Source organism: Mirounga angustirostris, unplaced genomic scaffold, assembly GCF_029215605.1.
Source record: "Mirounga angustirostris isolate CCGP_5_RB_7025 unplaced genomic scaffold, mMirAng1.0.hap1 SCAF_1, whole genome shotgun sequence".
In the NCBI taxonomy this organism is placed as follows: domain Eukaryota; kingdom Metazoa; phylum Chordata; class Mammalia; order Carnivora; family Phocidae; genus Mirounga; species Mirounga angustirostris.
Genome location: NW_026991709.1, coordinates 23,878,622 through 23,888,947, shown reverse-complemented (window position 1 = coordinate 23,888,947; position 10,326 = coordinate 23,878,622).

Genomic DNA, 10,326 nt, shown 5'->3' with positions numbered 1-10,326 from the left:
CCCTATTTAAACATAGAGCCTCGTACAGCCACCGTTTCCCTGCCCAAGGTGTAGGCCTCATTTAATTTTTTTTTCAGAAGTATACTCTGTGTGTATGTGTATGTTCACTATTACCCTCCTGGGGTCATTGGTCACAATTATGAAACCTCTTATGCCCCTGGTATTCTGACTGTCCATTCACAGCTATTCTCTTGGATAAAGGCTTTTTACTCCTGCAGCCAATTCTCCTGGAAAGCGATGTTTAGAAATATACCCCCTGATGGGCTCTCTTTTGTAGACACATTTTGTAGATAGTATTTTCCCTAACCCAGGTATAATTGAAGGCTGCTTTAGGGCAGCACTTACTCTGGTCTGCCACGTTAAGCCCCAACCCCAAGAGTCACATCTTTGAAGAGTGGTTTCGCCTGCCTTCAGAAGATCCTAGGTAATGGAAACACATAACATACAAACAACTTTCTTCAAATATTTACTCCATCTCTTTGAAGTTGGTGGTGAATTTTTACTGGCTGCTCTAGTTTTAAAATCTCCTAATATGTCCTGCATATGTGGTCTAACATCTCTTTAGTATATGGGGGCATTTGACCTGATATAATATTTTTTACTTCTGGGGACTTAGCAGAACCAGAACACCTCAAAGTGAATGATTAATTATTACTTTTGATCCAGTTTTGAAATTTTTATATGTGTCATAAATATGTGGTCTCTCATTTCTTTGGTATGAAGAGATATTTTGAAAGATTTTATTATTCTTGTCCTTTGAAGCCTCTGTTGAAATCAAGACCCCTAAAAATTTGCAGTGGATTATTGCTGAATGATCCAGATTTAAAATCTGTTAGAATGTTCTAAAATCTTAAAATCTTAGGATGTTCTTCAAATGTTTTCAATCACCTCTTTAAGACATGGATGTATCATCACAATGTTCTATTGTCCTTGGCCTCTGGGACCTCAACTGAAACCAAGATGAAATTAGCGCCATTTTAACAAAATTTTATATATTATATATTTCCAGTTTTAGATACTCATATCAAATTAGGGATATAGAAAAATATATGTGTAGACATAATCATATATAGGCTGAACAGCCTAGGGGAGTTAATGTTCTGAAAGAGCAATTATCCACACTGAGCAGATATACACTTTCATCTTCTGAGCCAGAATCACCCAGCAGATTGAACCACATGTTTTATGGAGAGGTAAAATACTCACCCAAGTCAAGAACAAGACTGAGAGGGGTGCCTGGGTGGCTCAGTCGTTAAGCGTCTGCCCCAGCTCAGGTCATTGAGCCTCACATCGGGCTCCCTGCTCAGTGGGAAGCCTGTTTCTCCCTCTCCCACTCCCCCTGCTTGTGTTCCCTCTCTCGCTGTGTCTCTCTCTGTCAAATAAATAAAATTGTTAAAAAAAAAAAAGAGAACAAGACTGAGATAAAATCCACAGGTTCCATGCCTGTCATCTTTGTTTCCATCTGTCAATGTACAAGATACCACCTCATTCTGCCAAGAGTTCCATAACATCAAATTTTTTTTTACTGCAATGTGTTATACATTATTGTCACTGTCTCAGCCTTCAGCTTCCTTTCTCCTCCAATGTGGAGCATCATAACTGCAGAATTCTCTGTACTCTTAACTTTATTAGCTTTCAGTAATAACTGCATTAACCGAACTCAGATTCTGTCTCTCTGCAGAACATATAAGACTCTCTACCCCAAAATCTTCTTGGACAATCATTTATTATCTGCTTCACTCTGAGCTAAAGATCCAGAGGTGGAGGTTGGTATTCTCTTCTTTGAGACTACTTTTTCCCTTTAAATATTCTTTATTTCTCATTCTCTTTCACTCTTGAACACTTTGGCACCCAGTTCACAATCACTTTGTCCACCTCCAGATGCCACTGGTATCACCCTTAGTGTAGATGTCCACATAGACAATCCAGAAAAGAACCAAATTTTCAGTTTGAGGATTTTTAATATTTTTATGTCCAGTGACCTTCCAGACTCTCATTCAGCAATCCAATTCCACAATTTCAGTTTTGACCTTGTCATTACCGATAATACAAGTATTCTATCTCTACATATCACTAATAATAAGTGATTCCCAGCTCTGATCACAGTCTCATTTATTATGCATCTGCTTGGTCAAAAACTCTTGGTCAGGAACTGAGACCTCTATAAATTTTTCTCCATCTACCTCTTTATCTCACTTTATTATTATCCAGCTTGGGTTCCATGGTCCATGATTTCAAGGACATTCTTGCAAATATTCTAAACTTTCTTGTTCCTCTGTTGTTCTTTTTGAGCCTATCAAGCAAAACAACAACCTTCGATAACCTAGACTATCATAATGCAGCATGCCCTTACCCCAGCAGCTGAGCAGGGCTAGATAATTTCACACACGAGGTCATATGAGCCTCCTAAAATGTATTATCATCATTCACAGGCCAGCCCTTGGGACTGCCCATCTATCTCGCCACAAAACGTTTTAACCTTTTCCCCTTTCTTCAAATTTTGATAATCATACATATCCTTAACTCTAACAGATGTCTTTGCTATCTACTTGTCAAAGAAAATAAAGATCATAAGATTAAGCTACAAATATATATATATATATATATATATACACACACATATATATATATTCTAATTTATCTTGTGTATTCAAGTATTTAATTCTCAACTAAAAATTTACCACTGATTTTTATCAATTTACTTTGTTTTAATCAAAATGGTAAATGTATTGGATGGCAGTTTTCCTTTTCCTATCTTCCTACGGCAGGGAGAAAACTCAGAGATTCAAATTCATATGTTGAAAGCACCTTGATCCCTGAAACAACCAGCTAAGTATAGCCACTCACTTGCTCTCAATTGAGTGGTGATGTGAGTAAGAGATAAACTCTGTTTTGTTTTACATTTCCAAAAAAGCAAGAGTAATATTTTATTCCTTGGAAACACATTTGTAAAAATGTATCAATAAGATTAAAAGATTCAGAACACATTTATTTATATGCAGCACAAACATTGAGCATCAAAACATCTGCTAAACAGAGTATATAGTTGACTGACTCCACTGTGCAGGGCATTCTTTGTGTTGTTTTTAATCATTGATATGGTCATTGATCTCTTATAGTGTTATAACAGCTAGCATTATTTTCACTAATACAGAAAATGTTACCTTGAAGTTGTATTATGGTTATGTGTACAAAACATGATATAGAAAGTAAAAAAAAGAATAAATATACTTTAGATACATTTATATATGTAAATATTTAAATATGTCATACACATAATTCAGAAAAAATAATAGTGTTAATTACAAGATAAACATGTTTGTTTCCTTTAAAGATACATGACTATGAAATATAAATGCTTCTAAATACAAAAAAGGAAGAATTTAGTTGACAAGTTTTTATTCATTTTGTAAAATGTGATATTCTTAATTAACTTTGATTTCCATAATCTAACATCCATCCATGTTTTGTCTTTATATTTATTAACACTGTTACTGCTTAAGGTGAAAAAAATTATTAGAATATAATTGAAATAATAATAGAAATAATAATAATAGAAAATTCTCATTTGGTGTAATCTAGTCTGGTTTATTAATATTTCAAGCACTATGGTAAGCTATTTCTAATAGTAGTGCAAAAAACAAAATTTAGCCTTTATAATTTAGTTTCCACATGACTTGCATTGTATTATAAACATTTTTTATATCTTATCCATCTTTATTGAGGAATAATTGAGAATAAAATTGTACATATTTAAAGTATGCAGTGTAAAGATGTAATATGCATATACAATGGGCAATAATTACCACAATCAAGTTAATTAACACATCTCAGAGACTTAAGTATGTGTGTGTGGTGAGAACATTTAGGATCTACTCTCAAAATTTCAAGTATGCATACCATATTATCAACCATAGTCACCATGCTCTGTATTAGCTCCTCAGAACTTATTCAGTTTATAACTGAAAATTTGTAACCTTTGACCTATACCTCTATATTTCCCCCATCCCCCAACTCCTGGCAGCCGCTACTTTACTGTTTCTGTGATTTTTTTGTTTTGTTTTGTTTTAGGTTTTCTTTGTAGGTTACACAAATAAGTGATACCATATAGTATTTGTCTTTATCTGGCAAATTATTTTAAGTAGCATAATGCCCTCCAAGTTCCCCTGTGTTTTCACGAATAGCACGATTTTCTACCTTTTTTTTTTTTGCCTGAATGATGTTTCAATATATATATTTGTTACTAACTGAATTCCTCCTAATATTTAAAAAGGTTCAACTGTCAAAATGCGGACAGACCCCTTGGTTTTACTTTTGTAGTTACTTACAGAATATTTCAGGAGTGTGAGATTGCTTTTCATATTCAGGCCTTTTCCTTAATGGGGTTATAATTTGTAGTAATTACACATGAAAAAAAATAATGTATTTTTGTGATATGCTATGTTGAGAGGGAAAATATTTATAATTGTCATAAATGCTTATCTAAATATTATACAATGTAATGTGCTCAAATGTCTTAATTTTTGCTAATTTTATAAGATATATTAAAAATATTTTGTGTTTTTTAGCAAATGGACGCAATAAGAAAAAAAATACCAGAACAACAACAAATATACATATATATGTATGTATAAATATATATATCACTTTTCTTTATTCATTCATCCATCAGTCGATGCTTAGATTTTTTCCATATTTCCGCTATTTTATTATTATTTTTTAAAGATTTTATTTATTTATTCATGAGAGATAGAGAGAGAGAGAGAGAAGCAGAGGGAGAAGCAGGCTCCCAAGGAGCAGGGAGCCCGATACGGGACTCGATCGCAGGATCCCGGGATCATGACCTGAGCCGAAGGCAGACGCTTAACCGTCTGAGCCACCCAGGCGCCCTTGGCTATTTTAAATAATGCTGCAATCAACAAAGGAGTGTATTTATCTCTGAGATACTGATTTTATTTCTTTTAAATATATACCCAGAAATGAGATTGCTGGATCATATGGTAGTTCTATTTTTATTTATTTATTTATTTTTTAATTTATATTTTAATTTATTTATTTAACAGAGACAGAGAGAGCAGGAACACAAGCAGGGGGAGAGGGAGAAGCAGGCTTCCCGCTGAGCTGGGAGCCCGATGTGGGGCTCGATCCCAGGACCCTGGGATCATGACCTGAGCCGAAGGCAGACGCTTAATGACTGAGCCACCCAGGCGCCCCTAATTATTTTTTTAAAGATTTTATTTATTTATTTGACAGAGACACAGCGAGAGAGGGAACACAAACAGGGGGAGTGGGAGAGGGAGAAACAGGGTCCCCGCAGAGCAGGGAGCCCGATGCAGGGCTTGATCCCAGGACCCTGGGATCATGACCTGAGCCGAAGTCAGTCGCTTAACAACTGAGCCGCCCAGGCGCCCAGTAGTTCTATTTTTAATTTTTTGAAGAAGCTTCATACAGTTTTTCATAGTGATTGCACCAATTTAAAATCCCTAGCAACAGTGCACAAGGGTTTGCCTTTCTCCACATCCTCGCCAACACTTGTTATCTCCTGTCTTTTTGACGCAGGACCCAGGGACAGGGCTCAGAGCAGAAACAGCAAAGCCCTGGGGAAGGTTGGCCAAAACTCTCAGAGCCCAGGGGGCAGAGCACAGTACAGCAACACTGCTCTGCTGATGTCAGATCAAACCTCCAGTTAGCCACCAAAGAGGGCTGAGGACAGCATGCTAACAGCATGGCCCCGTTGATGGCAAATCGAGCTTAGCACTTGGAGGGCGAGGCACAGGCAGAGGCAAGTCTCACCACCAGGATTGCTCAGGGACAGCAGGCAACGCATCAGCTGTGATCAGTCTTGGTGGAGACTGCCCCTGAGGATGGTGGGATCCCCAGTAGCACAGGTCACAGACGTCTGTGGTAGTGATGAGGACTGCTGAAGTCCTCTTAGTGTTGTTTTGTTTTGTTGTTTTGCTAGTGGAGTAGAAACCCTCTGAGGGAATCCCTTCGGGCACTGAGCAGCTCCAGAGGATGGAATGGCTTGGCATAGTTAAGGTGCTTTCTATGCTTCTCTAGGTGGCAATTTTTGGGTTTTGGGCTCCAGGGAGTTTCTGCTGCTTTGTTGTAGTCCAGAGCTTTTGCACAGCTATTTTCTGTGATTTGTAGTTGTTTCTTGTGGGGGGAGATGAGTGTCCGGACCTCCAGCCTGCCATCTTGTCAATGTCATTTTCTGTATTATAAAGTTTAGGGCACTATAATGTTTTGTAAGTGTCCTAATTATGAAGAAGTACATTTAAATATACACGGTATGAATTTTGAACAGATCAGACATGAATCAGTGAGAAAATTGGCATTCCTAAATAACCTCTTGAATACAGAGAAGAGGAGGTATCATTAAATCATCTAACCCATTCTAAATTGGTTTGCTCTTATGAGTTCTTATTTGAATATTGGCTAAACTAAAGGCTATTAACAGACAACCAAAAAAAACACCTAAATCATAGTATAATTGAAATGACATCACATGTGTGCAGTTTATTCTTTGTTTGTTTCCATACTCACCTGAGCTCTGGGAGCCGGAACCTTTGGACTGGATCAGATGGTATCATTCCCTCACTTGCTATTGATTGGGCTCAGAAATTGGAAATAACACTAGGAAACTTGGGGTAATCCCAATTGTCTTCCTTTATCCTTGATGCTGGAATGCTGGGTCATGTCTCTGTAGTGGTGTTGTTCCACTCTACCTAAAGCACCTCATCCATAGTTCCCCTCACAGTCCTATTGCATTTTTGAATCTAGGTTCGAAAAAGACTTTATTTGATAGTTTCTAAGTACCTCAATATCTTTTAATTCCCATACACATCTCTAAGTTATCCCCTCATTAAAGCTTTATGAGGACTCTATTTGATAAAAATAATAATAACATTCACACCTATATCTTGTCGATCAAAGACCACATCTGGTTCTTCAGTTTCTTTCCAGCAGGTGTTATTTCAGTAATAAAAATGATTGAGGTAGTCAAGTCAATAAAGTAAATAAATAAAAGCTGCATGCATCATTTAGTTTTTGAAGAGTAAAAAGGTTCTCGCTTTATATCTCAAGGAGGTGACTTGAATAGACTTTCCACCTAAAATATACTATTTTTCATTCAATAATGGTCAAATATTGATAATTCGAACCTCTGCACTCAAATGATACATACCTTTTTAAAAAACAATTTACTCAATATTTAAATATAATTTGTATTCTCAAGTAATGGGGGGTTGTTACTCAAAAGAAGTAAATTTATACTATAGTAGTGGCTTATTTTGATAGGTTTTGGACGCTACAAAGTTAGGGAGAATATGTTTTATTCCTTTCTGTGTCCCAGCACCAGATTGGTCCCAGTATGTGCTTACTAAATGTTCTAAATAAGTGTCGGTTAAATTAGTAAATATATTAAAAGTTGGACTCATATAGCATTTCACAATGGAGGGCTTTCACATGCTTAAGCTCTTTGGCTTTTTACAACTCTACAGATCATGTTTTATCATCAGTTTCTCACATGAAGAAAGAGGCATGGACATTTTAAAAATGTTTCCAAAATCATATAGCTAACTATGTGTTGGAGTCATGAATCCATTCAGCTCATTCTATAACCTGTTTCAGTGATAAGGTACTACAAATGTGTCCCCTTAATATAGTTTTCCAATGTTATTCAGCACTTGAGAATATACATTGAACCCACTGTTTATTGAATGCTTATTATATGTAATGTCCTCAATTATCTACTTGCTGCTTTTAAATGCTTAAAATAGCTCTAAAAAAGGGATATACACTACTTTTATTATCATCATTGTATTATTACCTTACACAAGAGGAAACTGAGGCAGAAGATGCTAAGCTCCAATACCGTACTCCGCAAAAGACACAGAGATATTAAAACATACTAGCCCACTTTAAGAAAATATTTTATTTTCCAACAATACTGAAAAATAAAACTTTATCTAAAAAACAAAAGAAAACATTAGAGAGCAATGGGATAATATCCCACCCATTTATCTCCATAATAACAATCATTGTGACTAATTTTTCAAGAGCACTGATATTATATTATTAAAATCAATAATTAAAATTCTTGACATATTCTAGACATAAAAAGTCAGTGGCGTTGTGTCTCTTGAGGCTTGGCTCAGATGACACAAAAATAGAGATCAACTCAATACTGGTTAAAATACCAGTTTTGGGGTGTCCGTGTGGCTCAGTCAGTTAAACATCTGCCTTTGGCTCTGTTCATGATCTCAGGGTCCTGGGATCGAGCCCCACGTCGGGGTCCCTGCTGAACAGAAAGCCTCCTTCTCCCTCTGTCTCTGCCCCTCCCCCCGATCATGTTTGCTCTCATGCTCTCTCTCTCAAATAAATAAATAAATAAATAAATAAATAAATAAATAAAATCTTAAAAAAATAAATAAATAATAAAATAAAATACCAGTGTTCAGAATTAGTGAAAACTTGTTTGCACATTATGAGGAAATATTATAATATCATTCATTGGAATATATATTTTTAGTTTTTTTCTATTAAAATAACTCCATCTTTGGGGCGCCTGGGTGGCTCATTCGTTAAGTGTCTGCCTTCGGCTCAGGTCATGATCCCAGGGTCCTGGAATCGAGCCCCGCATCAGGCTCCCTGCTCAGCGGGAAGCCTGCTTCTCCCTCTCCCACTCCCTCTGCTTGTGTTCCCTCTCTCACTGTGTCTCTCTCTCTGTCAAATAAATAAATAAATAAATAAATAAATAAATAAATAAATAAATCTTAAAAAAAAATAAAATAAAATAAAATAACTCCATCTTTATATATACTTTTGAACCCATTCCATCAGACTTAGTCTTCTCTATTGGTGCTCTTGGAATTAATCTTGTGGGAAGCAACATTTTCACTGTTGGCAAACTCTTACAGGGTTTTCTTTTTGAAATTGGATTTTGTAAATTTCCTTCCTAAAAAAAACCATAAACACAAACAAAATTGGATTCAGTATATAAGCATATTATCCCTCTGTTTCAATATATAAATAACAAGTGTCAGGCTAAGTGAGATAGTTCATTCAGGAAGGCACGTTGGTTGAACATCAATATCTGAAAACACTCTAAAAAATAATTATAACATGTTTTTAGTGTTGAGGCAGAACCTATTCTTGTAAAGGGTTTGGTTATGTCTTCCATTTTGTTATCAATATTTATATATTGTTTTCTGCTTGAATTCCTTCTTTATTTCTTGGTATTTGGAGCTATCTATTTTTCACTTGTTATTGTCCAAATAGAGAAACTTAACTTGATCCGATTTATATGAGATAAAGATGAAACACACTCATAATAGTAAATGGAATCATAAGAATAACATTTTACTTATCATAGCTAAATAAACATCTGAAAATAGCAATCAAAAACTTGCAAAAATTCCATAGTGAGGAATAGGAATTTCTGAGTTAAGCATCTGATAATATTTGAAAATCATTTGCATATCTATCACTCTGCAATAAAATTATGGTTCAGTAGAACATTAGTTCCTGCTTTTATTCATAGCTTAGTTCTTATACAGACAATCTTAAAATACTTGATTTTATGTCAATGGCATAAAACCAAAAAATTATATATAAGAAATGTGTGTGTACGTGTACATGCGTGCATGCATGTATCTTAGTCTTTGCAAAGTTCAAATAAAAATTCAGAATTGAAGTGGTGGTTACTTCCTTACATATTTACCTTTGAATGTCCTGTTTTAATAAAGGTTGTTAAGGAAATGATAACAGGAATGGAATTTGACTGCAAAATATATATTGCTATTCTTATGCCAGATTTCAAGATAAAGAAATAATGACAAATAGGACACAAAAAAGCAGACACAACTTTTATGTAAAAGCTGCTATCCAAAAAAGGGGATGACTAGATATTAAGATATTGAACATTTCATAGGACATCATGTCTTTCTGTTTAAAATATTTAGAGGAAGTTAAGGAATTGAGCAGTATATGTATATTTAACATGCACATATATACAGTTTAATCATATGAGACTGCTAATATTTAGCTACTTTTAACTTACATAAACAGTGATTCAACCTAATACTATAAATATTAATAGTTCATATATCACACAAATGTGAGGATTTGCCTCACTGCAGGTAAAACCATAGTATATGTTGTCATGATTCAAAAAAAAGAAATAACCATTGATAATATTTATATTTACTTTACATGACCGCACCCACGATGAATTTTTGGTCGCTAAGAAGCAGGGAGCATATAATTTAATCAAAGTCATTGATTATTACAATTGCATAAATATATGTGCATACATAATCTGAG